This window comes from Marmota flaviventris, chromosome 12 (genome assembly GCF_047511675.1).
Source record: "Marmota flaviventris isolate mMarFla1 chromosome 12, mMarFla1.hap1, whole genome shotgun sequence".
Classification (NCBI taxonomy): domain Eukaryota; kingdom Metazoa; phylum Chordata; class Mammalia; order Rodentia; family Sciuridae; genus Marmota; species Marmota flaviventris.
In genome coordinates, this window is record NC_092509.1 from 82,921,979 (window position 1) to 82,945,574 (window position 23,596).

Sequence of the window (23,596 nt, forward strand, 5' to 3'; positions counted from 1 at the left end):
TTTTTTTCATTTTTAGCATTTTTAAGTGAATTTATATTTCTTTGCCTTGTCTCTTGAGGTTAGGATTTTTTATTAGTATATTTTGGGTTTGTTTTGTATTGTTTTCATTTGTCTGTTTCTCTTTCTCTCTTTTCTTCTCCTGTTAATAGCCAAATTCTATTGTTTACTTTTCACTCTTCCTTTACTTTGTTATTTCTATTTTTTCTCCTCCTTCCTTATAGCCATCACATGCTACATTTCTCCTGCATTCTCTCTGTTCACTTTTTGAAATTATGAACTTTTTTCTACCTTCCTATCACATTTTCTTTTCTCTTAATTAAATGTATTTTTACCACCTTTTAGCACTAATTGGTTTATATAACTCCTGCCCCACCATTAAAGCTATTGCAATTATTACTGATTTGAATGACATAGTTGGCACCTGTTATATGCTTTAATGCCAGATATAGTTAATGGTTACTTATTGTTTTTGCTTTTGGCAATTACTGACCTTACAATTTCTGGATTTTTTTCCAGTGGCAATTAACATCTATAGACTATTTCATCCAACAACAGCTGAATATGCTTTCTTCTCAGTGACTCATGGAAACTTCTCCAAAGTAGACCATATTTTAGGCCACAAAGCAATGCTTAGCAAATACATTTAAAAAATTGATGTAATTCTTTGCATCTTATTGACATGGCTCCCTGTCTACCAAACCATGGATCTAGCCCAATGGTCCCTACCGAGAAGTGGCAGGGGAGCAGTGAAGCAGTACAGCAGTGGTCCAGGTGGGCTGAAGCACAGGCAGCAAGCACCTGGTTCCTGTGCATACCCTGCCATGCTGGTGCAGTCTAAGGAATGGCCAGCCTGAAGCAACACAGGCCAGCAAAAAGGTGAACCAGGTCAAGCAGACCTATTACCCAAAGGCAGACTGGCGAGTACATGGAGCAGATGCCTGCTGCAGAAACCCTCTCCACTCAGTGCTGCTGCTCCAGACCCACCCACCCTCACCACCAAACATGCACAATTCACTGACCTCAACCCCCAGCTTCCTGAGAAGTAGGGAGAAAATGGAAGCAAGGCAAACCTGAATAGGACCCAGGGCTAACCAATAGCATTAGTGATTTTTAAAATCCTAATTAGCATCATTTTGGACCAATAGCCTTGGTATTTTTTTCAAACCTTAATTAGCATAGATTTGGACTATTAACATCCAAAGTGCTCTATAAACCCCTAGACTATTACACTCAGACTGCAGCCCCTTTTGGATCCCCTCTCACCCTGTGGGAATTCTGTTTGTTTTCTTGAATAAATCCTACTGTTATTAATCCTATTCTCTGGATTTCATTTTTGGACTCATGAGAAAAGAACCCAGAAAGAAGAAAGTGGTGAGATGCTGGGATCTGCTGCAACCCTGGAGGGCATAGCCCACCACTAAGAGATGCAACGTGTTTCTTGGCTGCAGATACCTGCAGCTTAGGCAGACCTCGCTTGCCAGCAGAAGCAGAGAATGGAGTTTCTTCTCAATACTCTAGTTTCATCTGTTGATACCCAATGTGGGGTTCTTCAGAAGGGTGAGTGAAATGGACCAATAGAACTATTTTTTCTTTCTGGAGCTCAATACTCCTTTTAGAAAAAATTCTATCAAACATACTAAGCACATATCAGCCAGTTAAAAGAAGTTAGCATGGCTACTGGTCTATAGGCACAAGTAACAGGCCTACCAGAGGAGCCTTGCTTAATCCCCTTCAGCTCTGATGGAGGAAAGTTGGTTAAGTTTTGCTTCACCTTCTCTCCATGGAACAGAAACCAGGATGACACATTGGTTTAAGTGTCTGCTTCTTTCTTTCATTTTTCAAACTGACGTGGGCCGATGGTGGAAAGCACCTGTTTTAATCAGCATTTTTACTGCTGTGGCTAAAAGACCAGAGAAGAACAATTAGCGGAGGAAAAGTTAATTTGGGGGGGCTTGTGGTTTCAGAGGTCTCAGTCCATAGATGGCCATCTCCATTCCTTGGGGCTTGAGGTAAGGCTAAACATCATGGCGGAAGAGTGTGGTGGAGGAAAGTGGCTAAAGGCATCACACTAGGAAGGAGGTGGGGGGCATTCTCCTCACCAGAACAAAATATAAATCCCAAAGGCGTGTCCTCAGGGACCCACCTCCTCCAGCCATACCCTACCTGCTTACATTTAGCCCAAGATAATTCCTATTCAGGGGATTAGTGCATTCTTATAACCCAATTATTTCAACTCTAAACTTTCTTGAATTGTCTCACATGTGAGCTTTTGGGGGGACACCTAATATCTAAACCACAACAGCTCCATCACCCAATGTATCTTAGGTGCTGAGACAAAGTCTTAGTCCAATCTAAGGTCTTTGGGAAAGAGGTGATCCACTAATCCCCAGAGCATGAGTCAAGAAATCTCTGTTTCTCTCATGTACACCACAAAAACCATATACACACAGGTTTCTTATGTACCTCTGAACCCTAATTGTTCCACAAGCACCCATAGCTAAAGTTATTGAGAATCTTCAAGTTCTTGAGAAACTTTTAGGACCCAAATCCTATCCTTGTACCTGGTGTACTTCCACTCACAAGGAGAGTCCCATTCCCTGGATTTCCAACCTTGCCAGTTTTCCTTTGGATGATTTCAAACTCATCAAAGAGAAAACATACAAAACCAGCACTCTTAAGTGACTTAAGGTCAAATATATGCAATAAATACAATAGTGGCCCTAATTGTAAGTATTATGGCAAATACAGACATCAAAAAAAGCTAAAAATGGAGTATGTCTCTCCCTTAGTGCAAAAACTAAGTCCCTCTGAGATGTGCAACCCCATCTGTAGTGCCTCCAAATTGGGGGTAAACACATTACAGAAAATCAGGGTTTTTCCTTTTAAGATGGAAAAAAACAGAAAGAAAGGGATTTGGGGTTATGCATTGGTTAGGGTAACTAATCCAACCAGTCAAATCCTAGCCAGGCCTCAATTTGTGGTCTTACATGTTTTGAGGATCACAGGAAATAGAGGAAATTTTGAGTACTTTGCATTGGTAAGAGTGACTAATCCAACCAGCTGACCTCAAGGGGTGGTGGCCAATGGCTTTGAGGTTCAGAGGAGATTGAGGGATGCCTTGATTTAGTTCAGACAATGGAGGGATACCATGGGACACATTTTCCCCCCTTGTCATTCACATGGGTGATACTCCATCTGGCACAAGCACTCACACACTGATTACTTTGCTCCTCAAACCCTGAGAAGAAATGCCTAATATTTTTATGTACTCATCTGACCAATTGGAAGAGAGGGAGAGATGGCTCCTAAGGGAAACATAAACTATAACACCATCTTATAGCTATACTTGCATGAGCCAGTGTGCAAATTGGTTCAAGATCAAAGAAAAAGGTGTCACTTTTAAATCTGAACAGCTATAGAATTTTCCTGTGTTCTGAGATTCTGCTAAGTTTCTGCCTAAATGCTACAGAAAGAGGGAGGCTAAGGGAAAAGAGCTGATTTCGATCCAAGGTGCACTCTGGTCTGATGAAGATGTTCCATATGCTCCTTTAGTACAATATTACATTCATTTCATTTTGGGGGAAAACCCTTAGTCCTTTTTCTTATTTTTAGCTCAGTTTTTCTGGTGACTTCATCTTTGGTCCTGTGCAACCAAATTATTATTATTTTTATCTTGTTTTGCCTAAATGGAGGTTATTCAACAGTGGTAATAGTGGAAGTGAATCTGATTGCCATTGAGGTCAAGTAGGCACCTAAACCTTTGATTTCAATACCCACAATGGTTGAAAGACTACTCTTTTTTTAATTATTTTTTTTGTACCTTTATTTTGTTTGTTTACTTTTATGTGGTGCTGGGGATAGAACCCAGTGCCTCATGCATGCTAGGCAAACGCTCTATCACTGAGCCACAACCCCCACCCGAAAGAATACTTTTAATATCCCTCTTTGCACAGATACTCCGCAGTCTGGCTGGGCACAAAATCACGAGCCACTCACAGCCTTGTAGATTCAAACAGCAATTCTTTATTCCTGAAACTCTCACCGGCACTCTACATGCACGTTCTGGGAAAATTTCCACACCTCCACCAGGCTCTGCATCCCAAAATACTCTCTGAATCCCGCAAGAACTTAACAGGAACTCAAGGAGCAGGCGGGCGCCTGAGGCAGCAGGATACTCCCTATTCCCAGCAGGATACACTCTAAACTTGGACCCACCCAAATCCAGCAGGATCCTCCCTAAACCCGGATCCACCCTGGTCCTTGAGCAGGGTCACCTTTCTCAAACATTCATGCAATGTCACTGCAAATGACCTGGGTCCAAGGCAAGCCCATTTCCACAATGGAGAGTCCTCCGTCTAAGCAACATTGGGTAGGCTGACAAAGAAATTGCCATGCGTCATTCCTACTTGGCAATGGCTCACAGCAAGATACTCCCTATTTTTATGTCAGGAGGCAGGCTCTGTTTTAATTTCTAAAGGGTTCAATATTATAGACACTGTGTATTCTTTTTTTTTTTTTTTTCTGTCTCCTACCTGTAGAGATCCAATACCTGGTAAAAAGCTACCAAACATTTGTTTCTTGTCTGTTTTATGCTTATTTATGCTTATCTATGTGTTGTATATTGTGTTTGCATACATTCTTGTATCCATGTATGTAATGGTTAATTTGAATTGTCAACTTGATTGGATTAAGAGAAACCAATGATTAAGAGGCTTATGGGTGTGTCAGTGAGGGTGTGTCTAGGAATAATTGGCATGCCGGATAGCCAACTGAAACGGAGACCCTAAGTGTGGCAGCACTGTCCAATAGGACTATGGCTTGGATGGAATAAAAGTTGGAAGAACAAAGAAACAGCAGCAGATGCAAGCTTGATTCTTCTTGAACGGGTTCTCCACTGCTGCTGTGATCCTCTGAGGATATTGCACTCTTGCTTCTTCACTCATCCAAGGCAGACTTTGCCAGTGATTCTCCAGAAGCCTTCCATCTCAGACTAGGGTAGCACCATTGATCCCTCTTGTTCTGGGGCTTCAGTCTCTTGGACTGCACAGCTACTTGTTCTTTCAGCTCTCCAGCCTGCAGATGGCCATTGTGGACTATTCAGCTTCTGGTTGCATAAATCAACCTAATAAATCCCCTTTTTTATAATTATACTTCCTGTTGATTCTGTTCCTCTAGAGAACCCTAATACAATATATCATTTATGTGGTACCAAATACGCTTATAGATAAATGAGTCCTCATAAATTTAAAAAAAAAAAGGGAATTCAAATTTCCAGTTCATTAAAATAAAATGTTAGCAAGAAGGTCAATTTAAATTGGTAAAAGCAAACATGTCTTTGACATTACTAATGCATACTTTTCTAGGTGATTAGTCAATCAAGAAAATATTTATTTCTTTAAAATGTTTAAAGTGCAATGTCCATTGCTTTAAATGATTTTTCTTTTAAACAATTACTCCATTACTGATTAAATCAGTAACTATTATTTTAGGTTATTACAATGTAGTTGACACCCATGCTTGCTGCCTATGCTTCAGCCCACCCAGGCTGCCACTCTGCTACTTCACTGCTCCCCTGCTGCTTCTTAGCAGGGACCAATGGGCTGGCAGCCCAGCTTGGTGGCTGGGAAAACATGTCACTAATGAACTTTTCCAAGGGAACCCTACATGACACAGCTAAAGAAGATTCCTCTACCAAACAGGTAACATTAATGAAAACAGTGATTTACAAAAATCAGATGGCATTAGATGTCTTACCTATAGCTCAGGAGGAGACCTAAGACATTATAAAATACAAATGTTATGTATGTTTTTAACAACTCTGCTAACATTTCCAAAGTATTAAATAGCCTCTACTCACAAATCAATGACATGCTAGACCCCAATTTAAGTTTTAATAAGTTTTCTGGCTTCATCTTGTTCAAGGAATGGCTAATAATAGATTACTTTTGTGCTAGTTGTTTACTTATTTATTGTTGTCTTAGCATGATCTCTGTCCTATGTATGCTGAGTCCTGTCATCTACCAACTACCATCATGGGCCTTTGGACAACCCTAATATGCAATATGCCCTACCTACACATGGCCTTACAAATGAAATCCAAATCCAAGCTCCCCTTCTACTCTGGGCCCTTGGATAGGACTCTGTAGAAACTGACCATAGTAACTGTCAATGCCCAGTTTGGGCTTGAAGTAGCCAGAGAAGTTATTGCCCTTTCCCCCTAAGGACAGTTAAGGGCTCTTCTTCAGAGAGGGGAATGACATGGCCCCCATCTGCCAAGCCATGCAGCCAGCCCACAGGTACCTGCTGAGAAACAGCAGGGGATCAGTGAAGCAGTAGAGCAGTGGCAATGGCAGGCTGAAGCACAGGAAGCAAGTATGGACTGCTGTGCAGAGCCTACCATACTGGCCCAGGCTTGAGACTCTATGGGCCATTACCAAGATGAGCCAGGGTGAACAAATGTGTTACCCCATGACAGACTGGACCTCACACTGTGCCAACACCCCATGCAGAAGCCCACTGCACATGGGCCTGCAGTTCCAGAACCCCTCCTCCCATTGAGCATGAAGAATTCAGAGACCAAAACCTTCAACTTTCCTAGAACAGGGATAAAATGGAAGGAAGACAAACCTGAATGGGATTCAGGGCTAACCAATAGTATTAGTACTTTTACAAACCCTAATTAGCATAATTTTGGACCAATAGCCTTGGTACTTTTTTCTAAACTCTGATTAACATAAGTTTGGACTCATAGTATTGACCCAAGTGCTATGTAAACCCCTAGACTAGCACACTCAAACAGCAATCCCTGTCAGGTCCCCCTCATCCTGTGGGAGTTCTGTTTCTTTTCTTGAATAAATACTCTTACTCAACCTAGTCTCTTGATTTTATTTCTTTGAATTTGTGAGACAAATTTGTGAGAAAGAACTTGGTAGCGAGCTTCTGGGATCTACTGCAACCCTGGAGGGCATAGATAAATAAATACCATTAAGAGCCGTGACATGTTTACTTGCAGCTTGGGCCAACCTTACCTGCCAGCAGAAGCAGAGAATCAAGTTTTTTTTTTCAAAATGCTGATTTCATCTTCAGATCATAATGGAATGAAATTATAAATCAACAATACAAAACCCTACAGAAATTATACAAACACATGGAAATTGAACAAAATTCTATTGAATGATAAATGGGGGATAGATGAAATCAGAGGAGAAATTTTAAAATTCTTAGACACAAATGAGAGTAGTGATACAATATACCAGAACCTCTGGGCCACTATTAAAGCAATTCTAAGAGGAAAGTTCATAGCTATGAGTGTCTACATAGAAAAAAAATCGGATAGATCCCAAATAAACAACCAAATGATGCATCTCAGGGCCCTTGAAAAAGAAGAAAAGACCAATTCCAAAACCAGTAGAAGGGAGGAAATAATTAAGATTAGAGCCAAAAACAATGAACTTTAGAATTAAAAAAATACAATGGATCAATGAAACACAGAGTTGGTTATTTGAAAAGATTAACAAAATTGATAAGCCTTTAGTCAAACTAATCAAAAGAAAGAGATAAAAACCAAATTAACAAAATTAGAGATGAAAAGGGAAAAATCACCACAGACATCTCAGAAATTCAGCATATCATTAGGAACTATTTTGAAAACTTATACTCCAATAAATTGGAAAATCTGAAAGAAATGGATGCATTTTTAGACCAATATGATCTGCCAAAACTGAATCAAGAGAACATTGAAAACTTAAACAAACCAATAACTTGTAATAAGATACAAGCAATAATAAAAAAACCTTCCAACAAATGAAAAAAGAAAATAAAAAGAAAGAAAGAAAAGAAGCCAAACAAAGAAAAGCCCAGGACCAGATGAATTTTCAGCTAAATTATACCAAACTGAAAAGAAATAATACCAATACTCCTCAAATTATTTCATTAAATAGAAAGGGATGGTACACATCCAAATTTATTTTATGCAACCAATATCACACTCCTACCAAAACCACATAAGTACATGTCAAGGAAAGAAAACTACAGACCAATATCCCTGATGAGCTTAGATGCAAAATATTTCAGAAAATATTAGCAAACCATTTCAACAACATATTAAGAAGATTGTACATCTGGTTTTATTTCAGAGAGACAAGTATAGTTTAATATACACAAATCAGTAAATGTACTTGATCACATAAACAGAAGGAGAAAATAACTTATTTATCTCAATAGATGCAGAGAAGGCCTTCAACAAAATTCAGCATTCATTCATGATAAAAGCTCTGAAGAAACTAGGGATAGAAGGAACCTACCTCAACATCATAAAGGTTATATATGAAAAACCAAAAGCCAACCTCACAGTAAATGGGGGAAAACTGAAAGCATTTCCTTTAAAATTTGGGATATACTAGGATATCTACTCTTACCACTCCTACTGAATATAGAACTAGAAATTCTATCTAGAGCAATTAGGCAAAAGAGAGAAATAAAATCAATAAAAATAGGAAAGGAAGAAGATAAATTATCACTGTTTGCAGATCACCTGACTTCAAATTATATTACAGAGCTACAATAATAAAAACTGCATGGAACTGGCATAAAAACAGACTCATAGACCAATGGTACATAATAGAAGACACAGAGAAAAACCCACACATCTAAAGTCATCTGATCCTTGACAAAGGTGCTAAAAACATACACTGGAGAAAAGACAGCCTTTTTAACGAATGGCGCTAAGACAACTGGTTATCCATATGTAGAAGGATGAAACTAGACCCTTTTCCCTCACCCTGCACAGAATCCAGCTCAAAATGAATCAAAGACGTTGGAATTAGACCAGAAACTATGCAACTCCTAGAAGTAAACATAGGGTCAACTCTCAAGATTTAGGCAATGGCTTTCTCAATAGGACACTGGAAGCACAGGACATAATGCCAAGAGTTAATAAATGGGATATCATCAAATTAAAAAGCTTCTGCACAGCAAAGAATAATTAGGAATGTGGAGAGAGAACCTACAGAATGGGAGAAAATCTGTGCCAACTACTCTTCTGATAGAGGATTAATATCTAGAATATATACAGAGCTAAAAAAAACTTTACACCAAAAAAAATCAAATAATCCAGGTAATAAATGGACCAAAAAATTAAACAATCTCTTTTTCTCAAAAAAAAAAAAAAAAAAAGAAATACAGATGGCCAACAAATACATGAAAATACATTAAAAATATCATTAGCAATTAAGGAAATGCTAATCAAAACTATACTGAGAGTTCATCTCATACCAGTCAGAATAGTAGTCATCAAAATGACAAATAATAAATGCTGGAGAGGATGTGGAAAAGAAGGAACCCTTACACAGTGTTGGTGGGACTGTTAATTAGTACAACCACCATGGAAATCAGTAAGTAGATTCCTCAAATGAGGAGGCATGGAACAATCTTAGACCCAGTTATACCATGCCTCTTTTTTTCTGAAAAATTAGTCATCTTACTACAGTGATACAAGCATTCCCATGCTGATAGCAGCACAAATCACAAGAGCCTAACTATGGAACCAATCTAGATATGCATCAACAGATGAATGGATAAAGAAAATATAGTATATATACACAATGGAATTTTATTCAGCCATAAAGAAAAATGAAATTATTTGCAGGAAAATGGATGGAAATTAGAGACCATCATGTTAAGCAAAATAAGTCAAATTCAGAAGGTTAAGGGTCATATATTTTCTTTCATATGCGGAAGCTAGAGAGGAAAAAGGAAAACACAAGTGAGAGTGGATATTGTTATTGTGCATGCATTTACAAATATAAACAACAAATCCCATCAATATATGCAACTACAATGTAACAATAAAAAATAAGGGAAAAAACTAATAATAATCTTTTAATCAGTGTCCTGACATACCTGAGAGGATGAAGAATTCATGCAACATATGCTTAAACTTGAGGAGAGGAAAAAAAATATTTCAAGGACTCAAATTTAATGTGTTCCTTCGATATGCCTAAACCTTAAAGAATTACATAGTTGGTGGCATGTACCTATAGATGCAATTATTGGGGAGGCTGCGGCCAAATGATTGCTTGAGCCCAGGAGGTCAAAACCAGACTGGGCAACATGGACCCTGCTTATGAAAGAGTCCCTGTCTCTAAAAAATTAAAATAAGAATTATATAGGCGGTTTTCTTTTCTTTTTCCATATTTCTTTGGTGTCTTACTCAAAACTTAAATCTTCGACAGGTATTTAATATCATTATTTTTTTTTTGAAAGAGGCTTAGAACATGAAGCAATGATTCAAGTGCCACAGGCAAGGAGATTTAAATTAAATGAGTTTAATTTTTCAATTTTTCAACTTTGTGCAATTCATCACATCTTTATGTGATTAAAATAGAAGGAATCTGGCCTGATAAGTGAATGGAGACTATTCATCCTATTCATGAAATAGGTTGGTTATTCTACTCTAAGCCAAAGCAAAAAGGGAATTTTATAGACCTCTGAGACAGCCAGGAAGCTGCATACTGTCTCACCTGATGAATTCTAAGTGTACTCTTTTGTTGGTGTAATACCTCTGTTTTTCATATTATTGTTTGAGATGTTAAGGATATCTTGTGTTATTGTGTCATCTTGAAGATCAAGAAACCGAAAGGAGAAACTTCTTCTTCAAGGAGATGTTGTTAGTGAGAAATAAAACTGGAAATACTTTTCTCTAACTCATAAAATTTGACATCCGGGGACAGTGGTATGATGAGGAAAAAGTGGCTACATGAAAAGAGTGGGGTGGAGAAAGGAAACCCATTTAGAAAGCAGTGGGGGAAGAAGTTGAAGGAGGGAAATTTAAACAGGATTATTTCTTCTATGCTAATTTAAGAGTGATTGAGAATACTTTTATAGAAATGTCAGTGAAAACACAATGTCTGATAAACTTTTTCTTGATTATTTATTTGACCCACAAATACAGATAAATTGAAAATTTAGAAGATCAGTATCTGGCAGAGATAACATACTAAGATAAAAATATAATTAAGACTTTAAAATTTTGCAGATTGGAAAATTGAGTCAAAGCAAATAATGTAAAATATAGGACTAACAGAGAAACAAAGTACTGATTTGAAGAATCTGAACTATTGACTTTGTAGGTAGACAAGGGTCCACGAGCCAAGGAATGAAGGTGCCTTCTAGGAGCAGGAAAGGGGAAAGAATTCTCCCCATGAGAGCGATCAAGTTTCAGGTGCAAAGTGCTTATAGTCCCAGCTGCTTGGGAGACTGAGGAAGGAGGAACATTAAGTCCAGGTGCTCCAGATCAGACTAGGAAACATACCAAGATCTTGTCCTCCCCCATGCCCCCAAAAGTCCTGTAGCCTCACTTTGAAGGGTTGTGGGTGTGGCTCAGTGGTAGAGCATTTACCTAGCATAAGGCCCTGGTTTTGATCTAGCAATACATAATTAAAAAAAAAATCAACAAAGGAATGCATTCTCCCCCAAAGTGCCCAGAAATAACACAATCTTGCTAACTGTGATTTTGGCCCTGTAAGACCCATTTTGCTCTGACTTCCATGACTATAGAACAGTAAATTTATGTATTTTAAGCCATTGAGTTTGTAGTAATTTGTTATAGCAGCCATAAGAAACTAATACAAAATCAAATGTGATCCTATAAAATTCAGGGTTTTAAAGCTGAACATAAATAATTATTTCTTAATAAAATTCCTACTTAACTATAGCATATAGTTTTATTTTAACACTAAAGATGACTAATCTTTTGCACATTAAATTAGATTATGTAATAATTAATAAATAGGCTAATTTCAGCTAAGTCAACCATATACTTCTGCAAGCTATTGTGTTAGTCAGCTTTTTGTCCCTGTGACCAAAATACCTGATAGAACAACTTAAAGGTGGAAATTTTATTTTGGGGTCATGGTTTCAGAAGTCTCAGTTCACGGTTGGCTGACTCCATTGCTCTGGGTTTGAGGGGAGGCAGAATATCATAGCCAAAGGTATGAAAGTATGGAGAAAAGCTGCTCTACTCATGGCAGCCAGAAGGAGAAGAGGAGAGAGAGAGAGAGAGAGAGAGAATGGAGTCAGAGATAAGATATAATCCCCAAGGACATGACCCACCTTACCTACAGTTTCCACCCAGTACCGTCATTCAAATTATTACTACATAAATGGATGAATCCATTGATGAGTTTACTGCTTTCATCGTTGCCCCACCGCTAAAACTTGCTGCATTGAGGATCATGTTTTCAACCAAGAGCTTTTAGGGGTACGTTCCAGATCCAAACCATAGTACAGACTGCTACTTTCTAAATATCACATTTATTTTAGTAATAATATTTTTAACTTTTATCTCTTCTATGTTATTTTTTTCTCATGTGCTCTCGATACTTTTTTCTTTTAAAAAACTCTCCATAGGGCAGTTTGTGTTCTGAGACCACACTTTTTTTCTTGAGAGTAGCTAAATTTTTCTCACTCACCACATAAATTGTAGAATAGTGGCTTTTTGTGCTGAAATTCAGGAAACCAGTAATTCTTGAACCATTTTTTTTCTCTTATATTTTTAAAATCTGGTCTGGTGAATAAATTAGTGGGCATAGAACAAATAGAGAATTTTATATTATAAAAAAGTTATATCATTAACCTCCTGATTTCTATTTTAATTATTCTTGTTCTTTTTTTTTAAATCTAAACTTTGGACAAGATTTATTCAATCAGGTAAGTATGTAGAGGAAAGTACAAGAAAAATAAACATAGAACCTAAGAATGCTCTTTGTGCTTCCCCTTTGCCTGATCTCCGTTAGTGTTTTCACCTATACTGTTACTTCTCCTTTTCACTAGAATATACACCTTCTTTAACTCAGCAAAGAAACACTGAACACAGGATTAAGACTAGAAATGAAGAAAGCATGAGAATTAACTGGAAGTCCAGGGGTTACCAACGTGAATTTCCCTAAATTGGAATATAGTCACAGCCTCCAGGGGTAAATCTCAAACCCCAGAGCAGAAGTCTGGTAGCATCTGGGTGGGGATTATCTGATTCCAGGTTTTTGTGTTGAAATCAATCTCAGAGAAATAAGAGACTCTTCAGGGACTCTGAGGCAATGTGTCACTAGTACAAAGACAACTAACAAGATTTTAAAAATTATAAATATTGTATTATTCTTGAGCAAATTAGATGGGAAATATTTAAATTCTGTCTTAAAGTAGAAAGTACTATTATTCCAGCCATTGTAGTATTGTAAGTTTTAGCTATAATGTGTTAGTTGTACAGATGAGTAATAATATTGGAAATACTATTCAAAAGTGATAAATTGGTAAGTGATACACAGATTTATAAATATTTATATATACTCACAGAGATGTGTGTATAAATATATGTGTGTATATATATATATATATATATATATATATGCACATCCACAATCACTCCCCAATTTATCTCTTTTGTATTGTATTTTAAATACTATTATTCATCTTTACAATGAATACATATATATGTATACATACATAATGTATACATTAGTATACATTTTTATAAATTAGTATACATTAGTAAATATGCATTAGCATACATTAATACATATATACATATATATGCATACACACACACACACACACCCTGTTTTGCAAGGGGCTTCAGAAAAAATAACTGATATTTTCAACCTGTTATTCCTACATAATTGGTGAATAATATATTTAAATCCCTTTTTATATATCTACTCCCAGGTTTGTGGTGTGGCCTTGTCTCTCTTTAAAGTTCACCTGGTCAGAGGTGAACTCTGCATTTCAAAGCTCCTAGCATTGACTTAGGCTGCTGCAGACACTCTTTGTTGAATTAGTAGTGTTGGTCAAAAGAAGTAACAGTAGAGGCCAGTGTATCAGGTTAATTACCTGAAAGAAAGCATATGAATTAAGGAGAATATAAAAAGGTTACCAAGAGAATAGATAAAATCAGGAGAAGAAACCCTAGTGTATTTACTTTCTTTGAACCACAGGAATAACGTGAGAAAGGTATCCAAGTAGGCTAAAGGTTCAGTGAGTTCTTATTTAAATGTACTGCATTTCTAGTTGCCTTTGTAGGAGTCCATTCCCCATATTAATGACATTAAAATAAAAAATAATATATGCAAATGAATTAAATAGTAATTGTAAGCAGAGCAATGCCTGGTCTAGTTAGCTTCCTCTTGGGAGAAAGCTTTGGTGGTGGAGGGCTTAGTCTGAGAGATGTTGGTATAGCAGAATCATGAAAGGAAAGCATTCAAGTTATAGATAAATAGATAACATGAAGTTTGCATGCTCAAGTGTTTTGGGGTATTGGAAAATTTGGCTCTGTGTTGACTATAAATCTTATGGCTGATTATGACTATATCTTGCCTGATACAGTCATCCATATTTCTATGTGGAAGTAACCTTGGCCTGGCAAGTTGTAGAAAGTCTATTGGAAATCTGTGCTTGGAATATGACTGGGGAATCACAGAAATAATCTCAGCTAGTTGCTACAATTGTTCTATATGCGTCAGTGATCACTCTAAGAATTGTTCCATACCAGGATAAATAAAAGGGTGTCAATATTCTCCAGCATTCACTGGCCTCTCTGCAACAAACTGGGGTGAACCTAAACCTGTAAGTGACTGATCCCCCCAAAACTACTCTTTGAACATGAATTGGCTACTCTGGTATTTTCCCTCATCTTTCCCCAATTTATATTAAATGAATTAAGCCTTAACCTGAGAATGTAAAATATATTATGTCCTAGTATGGATCCAGTACTAATTTATGTACTATTGTACTTTTACAATAAACTTAGGCTTTTTCCATCTTTAAGGAGCTAAGTTTTTTAAAACACATCAGTGATTATAAACTGAGCTATTCTGTCATCTTAAATAGTGGATTTTTGTATGATAATTTGGGAATGTGAAAAATATTAACTTTGTGGCAGTTAAGAAACAGGAAAAAGAAAAAAAAAAAAAAACCCAGAATGCTGCAGAAGCAGTACTCAGAGGGTGCACCAAACTGGTCTGAATGGACAGAATGCCAACTGACATTACATCCAACTCATCCCATCTCATACTGGTGAGAAGGGAAGCTGAGTCTCATATCAAACAGCTGTAATATTAGGCTGTTTGAACTGGCAGCTCAGAGAGCAGCGCAAACACAGGAAGGGGTTAACAACCCCCACTCCTTGGTCTGTCTCTCAGTGCATAATTCAAGAAGAATTGGAAAGGAGGAGTATCGGACATGGATAGTGACCACCCAATCTGGTCAACTATTTTGACCATCTTAGTGGAGACGGTCCCTTTATTCTTTAGAATTTGTTCTTTCGTGTGTGTGTGTGTGTGTGTGTGCGCTCGCGCACATGTGTGAATTCTTGCTATGCTGATTTGTTCAGGGCCATATATACATACACTTATTTGTTTCTTTTTTTTTTCTAGTTTTTAGTACTTTTTTTAAAGATAGTAATTTTGTCCTTGCCTTGTCTTCGGGGATTTGGTTTCTCTTTGGATTGTAAATCTTGTTTCAATTTTGAATTATTTTCATTAGTTTATTTCTCTTGTTTCACTTTATCTCTTATCATCTCTGCTAATAACTAAATTCTATTGACTTCCATAGTGTTTGCACCAATTTTCACTCCCACCAACAATGTATGAGGGCACCTTTTTTCTCATGTTCTCACCAATATTTATTGTTACTTGTATTCTTGAAAATTGCCATTCTGACTGGAGTGAGATGAAATCTCAATGTGTTTTAAATTTGCACTTCTCTAATTGCTAGAGATGTTGAATATTTTTTTCATACATTTCTTGACCATGTTTATTTCTTCTTTTTGAGAAGTGTCTGTTTATTTCCTTTGTGTGTTGGCTCCTTTCACTTATCATTATATGTGAAAAAATTTTTAAAAAAAGAAAGAAACAGGAAAAAAAATACTTAAATTTGGTAATCTTGTTTTTAACCTTTTGACCAAGGTATCACATATTATAAGAGCATGAATATTTAGAGAACAGCTCAATAGATTTTTTCCATTGGCATAGCCCAAGTAACCACCATTCAGACCTAGACTAGAAACTTTCCAGCATGCTGGAAGTTTCCTACAGTTCCCCTCTTGGTCATTACTTCCTCCACAGAGAATCTCTACTAGGTCTTTAGTCAGCATAGATCAGATTTCCTAATTCTTCAGCTTCCCGCGAATAAAGTCAAATGGATGTACTTCTGTGCCTGACAATAATGTACAAGATTCACTCCTGTTGCGTATAGCATTAGTTTATAGTTTATTGCTGAATAGTATTCTGCTACATGAACATACTAAAATTGATTTATATAGATTCCTGATGATGGACTTTGGAATTGTATTCAGGTTTTCACTTTTAAAAAATTCTATTTATTTTTGTCAGTACTGGAGATTGTACTTTGCCATGAGCTATATCCTCAGATCTTTCTTAAAATTTTATTTTGAGACAGGTTTTTGCTTAATTGTCCAGGTTGGCCTCAAACTTGAGATCCTCCTGCCTCAGTCTCCCAGGTAGCTGTGATTAAGGTGTATGCCACTACACTCAGCTCAGTTTTGGCTCTAATGCATAAAATTGGTGTGTATATTATTAGACATGTTGTTATATTTTTGGTGGACATATTATGGGTCCATTTACATTTCTACCAAAAATATGTGGTGAGCCTAATCCTTGAAGTGATTTCTTGGAACCACAGAGGTGAGGTAAATGAAGTATCTAAGTAGGCTAAGGGTTCCAAATACTTGTTATTATTTTAGTGTCATGGTAGAAGTTTTTTGTTCACTTTATTGGGTTGTTTCTTTTGTTGATTAGTTGGAGATTTTTAAACATTTTAGATTTGAGTCACTTGTCATATATATGTGTGTGTGTGTGTGTATATATATATATATATATATATATATATATATATATATGACATATATATGTCAAATATGGATGTAAAGATGTCAGACAGAAATGTATACATATGTGTATATAAATATGTACATCATATTTACATATGATGTATTATGTATATGCATTATGTATATCAGATACAGCTATATCACATGCCTATTTGCCAATAAGTGTATAAATGCATGTATGATATATTCTTCCCCAGTCTGTACCTTGATTTCTAATTCTCTTAATTATGTCTATTAATGGTAAGAAATTCTTAATCTCAATGAAGCCCAAGTTGTCTTTTTTTAAAAATTTTTGTTTTGTTTTGTTTTTTTAGTTGTCAATGGACCTTTGTTTTATTCATTTATGTATGTGGTGGTGAGAATCAAACCCAGTGCCTCATACATGCTAAGCAAGCACTTTGCCACTGAGTCACAACCCCAGCCCCTGTCATTTTTCTTTTGTAATAACATTCTTTTCTGTCTTTAAGAAACAATCATATGTACCAAATCAATAAAGATATTCTAAATAAAAAATATCTAAAGATGTTTTCTACTAGAAGCTTTCTTGTTCTGCCTTCCCGATTTAAGGCTATCACCACCTCAATTTATTTTCATGTGTGTATGAGATAGGGTGGAGTTGATTCTCTTCCATATGGATTTCCAATTATTCAAGCACCATTTATTAAGAAAATTTCTCTTTTTTTTCCTCAAGGAATTGCTCTGGAATCTTTTTCATATACATGGGTCATATGCATGTGACCTTGGGTCTGGGCTCTCCATACCACAATGTCTTAGTAGCTGTAACTTTTTAGTAAATATTGAAATATGGACTATAAATCCACTAAATTTACAGAATTATTTTGACTGTTACTATTCTAGGTCTTTTGTATTTCCATTATTTATATATTCAACTTGTTAATTTTCATGAAATATAATCCTTCCTAGAATTTCACTGGGATTGCCTTGGATCTATGTATCAATAGAAACACAATCAACATCTTAACAATATTGCATCTTTTAGTCAATGAACATGATACATTTCTCAATTTATTTAGGCATTTTAAACTTTATTTCCATGATATTTTATATTTTTCAGTGTAAGATTTTTAGATATCTTTTGTTGGATTTATTCTTAGGCATTGATATTTTATTGCTATTATAAGTGATTTTTTTAAAATCTCATCCAGACTTTGCATCTAATATTCAGGAACATATTTGATATTTGTTGTGTAGCAATGTTACTTGTTAATTCTCATAGTCGTTTTGTAGATTCTTTTGGATTTTTAAAGTTCAAAATCATTCTCTGTGAATAAGGACAGCTTTATTTTTTCTTTACAATTGCTAAACCTTTTATTTTCTTTTCTTGTATTATTACATTGGTTAGTACTCTAGAGAGAGTGTTGAGTAGAAGTGGTGAGCTCATAGTTATCTTTAAAAGTCTTCCTTATTTCTAAATGTAATCCAAGAGTCATCATTTCTGTTAATTTACTATTTGGTGGGTAAAATAAGTTTGTTCTACAGTTTCTCCTTGATGGCTCTCTCTTTTATTCCCTTACCCCCACTACACTTGGCTTCACTGTCATTTTGGCTTGGAATTCAGCTGTTAAAATCTTCATAATGGGAATGTTGCTACATTGATCAGTTCTACTTCATGGGGATTCAAGAGATGAGAGAGTGAGGAATATCTACTTTACACTTAGTGCTGTATTCCTCATTTGTCTCCAAATTACCAAAGTTTGTCAATTCCTTCTGCCTTCTTACCTTATAGGAAATTGCCAAAAAACACCCCAAATTTTTCATCATAAATTGAAATATTTATAAGAGATACAATGTAGTATGTGGTAACTAGTAAAATTTTAAAACAAAACTATTTACCTCACTCTAAAAAAATATCAATTGGAATATAAATATATGACAATACAATCCCTAACTTTATCTAATAAATATGTGAACAAGCTTTCTTTTGAATTTGGAAATTTAACTTCTTTCCTTTTTCTCCTTAATTTCATATTTATACTTTTATTATAGTTCACTGTATTTTATGTATTTCTTAAATTGAGTATCCTTTTATGCTTCTCAAACTCAAAAATGCATATAAATTGATATTTTGATAGCAAATTTTATTTGACATTGAAATTCTATTTTAAATTCAGTATATACTATAGGACTAAATATTTTTCTGGACTGAATTATAATTAGTATAAAATTGTTAAAACAAAAGAGTATAAATATATATGATGATCTTTAAAATGGCAAAATTTGTATTTTTATTTGAAAACTTAAAAATAATTGTTATTAAATATAAGGAGTTAATTATTAATGGAAATACAACCCATAATAAGATTAATAGAACCTTAAAAACAGCATATGTCTATGGATGAATGTGACTTTTTGCTAGAATGAAATAGAATTTAACCTGATCTTGTCATAGGTGAGGCCTGAAGAGTTTTCGTAAGTGGAAGTACTGAAATACTCATCACTTGTGTTAGTAAGAAGATGGGAAAGGAAGATATTTACAGTAGTGTCAGTACATTATTGACCACTATATAAGATATATGCCAAAAATTAAAAAAAAAAAGATCTATCATTTAAAACTATTTTTGTAAATGTATTGTTTATTTGAAAGTTGCTAAGAGAATAGATTTTTAAGTATTCTAACCACAAAACCTAAATATTTGATGTAATGCATATTTCAATTAGCTTGAGTTACCCATTCTATAATACATACTTATTTCAAAACATCATGTTACATACCACAAATGTATTCAAGTTTTTGTCAGTTAAAAAATAAAATTATTTTAATCATGTGTCAGCTAACAACTGATCTCCCCCAACCCAGTTTTGCTAAATGCAAAGAACTAGAAAACACCTTATGTGCAAGATGATTTGTTATCAGTGATTAGCCACTTCTTCATTTGGGGGACATATCAAAAAGGTCTTAACAAAACTCAAATGCCTGTTAATTGTACTACTTACCTTTTCTCTAAAAGGCACATTGTCTACTTTTACAAGAAAAGTTTAGAAATATAGAAATATGCTTTGTTTCATTACAGTTATGCTAATTTTTAAACAGAAAATACTTATGTTTTATTACATATTTTTGTCAAAACATTAATAGCTACATATTTAGTTCATTTGGTTTATAAAAATACTTCTTATATAATCTAGTCAACAAATCCAGATCTCACTGTCCAATATATCAGAAAATATCTAACTTTATTTTTCAGATAAATGTGTATTATGGATTTGATACACTTCATAAAAGACACTCAAAGAATAGCCTTTGTGTTTTATATGATGTATTTTACATTTGCTGAAGTCCCATATTTTATGTACATAGTGACTACACATCAAAAATATATTTATTTTAATAACAAAGAAACCAAAATATAGGTAAACTGGTTTAAAGGAACATAGGATAGATTGGAATATATAGAGTCAGAGAAAGAAAAAATGCCAAAGAAAGAATGCAAAATTCAGTGCAAAGTTGGTTAACTGATCCTCAAGCAATACTACCGTATTTTGGAGGTTATCTTTTGACTGAAAGAAATCATTTTCATCTCTTTTCAATGAAAGTTATTTGCTACTTTTTATCTTCTATAAGTGAATATCTAAACGTATAGAATTGTGGCAACAAATAATAGTAAACAGGGAGTCAGAGGTACATTTCTTTAGATTGGCCTGGAAGATGGATGCTCCAAAATGATCTGGAAAGAGTACACAACATCATTTTGCCTTATATCCTCAATGTGGATACATTTTCTTAACACAGAAAATACTTTTTACAATATTCAAAAGAAGTGACTTTACTAAACTATTCTGATTTTCCAGCTTTTCAAATGTAAATTCCCAACTAATGGCATATTCTATAAGACTAGCCAAAAAGAATTGCTTTCATTTTAAAAAATAAGAAAAGGTAAAACCATAAAACAATCTGCTACCACTCCTACCACCTATTCTTTTATATATTTGAATTAACAATATTCCAATATAGTCCATAATACTCTGTTTCTAGCTTCATGGTAACAGAAATAAAAGTAAAGTAAAAGCGGAGAGCCAGTGTGTCATTGGGACTTATCATTAAGAACTGATCTCATTTACTGGGTGCCCCAGAGGTTTTCTACATCCCAGTAAAAGATATTTTATTAAGATTTTTGATAGGTGTTGGGCATGGTGGTGCACAACTGTAATCCCAGTCACCCAGGGAGGCCAAGGCAGGAGGATTGCCAAGTTTAAGGCCAGCCTTAGCATCTTAGTGAGATTCTGTCACAAAGTTAAAAATAAAAAGGACTGGGGATGTGGCTCAGTGGTTAAATGCCCCTGGATTCATATCTCTACTACCAAAAAAAAATGATTTTTGATAAATGAGAGGTAGTCATCTCCTTTGCAAAGTGAGAGGCTCATGTTTAAGCTGAACATTTTAGAAATGGGTACATATAGAAGATGACAACTGATTCTCTTACAAACATCCTTGCCTGTATACCCCTTGAAAAGCATTCATATGTAGGGACACACACCCCAGTTAGAGACTGTCTGTGTTAAGACATGTTCACAATTGGAACCACTTAATAATTTCAGTCAGTTATCAGAATTCTGGATGGTGGTAGGGTGTGCTGGATATCTTCCATTTGCCCCTTCCTACCACTTGTTCACCCTGCTCCTAGAACACCCTAACTTAAATGGATTGAATCACAAACACGTCTCTCTGGCTTCCAGTGGGTTTGGTCAATGAGAATCCCTGACAGGAGAATTTAATCAGTGTTATTGATAACCTTCTTTCCCTATGAAATTCCCTCCAGCTTTTCGTTTTCCTCTTCTGGAGGTCACTGCTCTCTCTATTCTAAATAATTTTCTCTCCTGGGTTTTGATAATCTCTCTCTACCTTCCTTCTTTTGGCCGTGGAGAAGGGGTCGTTCTCCTGCTGGTCACTGTATTATTCTTTGTGGCTTCCCAACCCTCCTTCACCTTTGCAATTGGTCCCATTGTAAATTACCCTTCCTTGAATTTTGTCCTAATTTGAGCATGCCATCTGCTTCCTGTTCATGGAGACCCTAACAGATACTTTAGAGATACTGACTATTCCCAGGTTCCCTCAGGAGAATAGCTCCAAACATGTTTTGGAGCCAAGGAGCTTAAAGCGGATATGGGTATGGATGGAAAATTTTGAGGGCTGAGTTGCAGAGACACAAAGTCACTCTAATGGCCTCTTTTCACATTGCTTCCTGTTACACCAGAATGAACAACAGCCTTATATCAATAGGACAGACATGCTGAACTTCACTGAAGATTATTTAAAGATATTCCTTAGATATACATTTTTTCCATGTTCAAGTGACCCCAATATTCAAACATTTCTAATGTCAAAGTTGATCCATTCATCTCTATCTAGAGTCACCTTGAGGATGCTCTCGGTTTCTAACTTGTGTTTTAAGCCTTCATTCCCCACCAGAGAGAGATTGTTTCTTTTAAATTCTGTGTGAAATTTCACCTACTTTTTCAGAATTGCTAACCTCATACTTACCGGAGTTTGTTATTACACAGCCTCCTTTGTCTTATCCTTAGTATTTCTAAACTTGGGTATTCAGTTTCAGAGTGACTTCGAGGATAAACTTGGGCTCTTCAAAACCTACCAAAAAGCCAGACTGGAGAAGAACATTTGAAATATTGTCCTCTCAGCACCAGCAGCATGGATCTGAGTGCAGTGCCAATCAAAGAGGATGAACACAGGATCAAGGCAAACATTAGCTCTGACAAGAAGGTCTCTTAACCCTAAAGAGAATTACTTTCTTAACTGCCTCTTCCTTTTCAAGACTGTCTACCCCAGTCTTTCATGGAATTAGCCTTTTACTTTATTATGCAAAATATTTAAATTACTCTGTTCAGTGGAGTTAGTCTTTCTCATTATTAAGCAAAATGCTTTAAATCACTTATTTTCTTCCTTTCCCACACTCACCCCTATCCCTTTCTATCTTGAGATGATCTCTTGTCCTAACAGCATTAAGGACCCTGATCCTTACAATGATACACATTTTAATGGCTACTTCCTTAGCTACACTTAAAATTCAAAATCAGCCAAAGCTTGAACTTCAAAGCATCGAATTTTAAAGACCTACAGTACTTCTAGCCTTATAATGAAACACAGAAGTACCTGCCCCATTCCTTGTCATTTCTTATTTCCATTCCATGAAGTGTCTCTTTTCTTTTTTTCAGCTGTTTTATCGTATATATTTCCCTAATACTAAAAAAAAAAAAAAAAAAAAAAATTATGCTTAGTCTAAAATCTATGGATTTTGGGTCTTTTTTATATATTACTGACTGTGGGCGCTGTGGGGAGCTGCACTTTGAGGAGTGAAGGACTCTGCTGTCAGGAAATCTTCAATTGCCAGATGTCCTCGGGAACTGCATCTGCTGAAGAGAACTGCCTCTGCCCAGGGAGGCCTACACTCAATAAATTAAATACACAGAAGTATAAATGACCAATGTCCTTGTCCCAACTTGTGACACACTACTTTGAAGAATTAGCTTGTATCAGAGCACCTTATAGGGTTGGCTGAGGCCTTCTGTGGGAATCCATTTTATGGACTTCTATAACAGAATACCTAAGACTGGGTACTTTGTAAGGAAAAATAAGTGTTTGGGGAAGAACACAGAGGCTGAAAAAGTTTAAGTTCAGATGATTACCTGTGATGAGGGCCTCATGAGAACAAGGTGGATGCC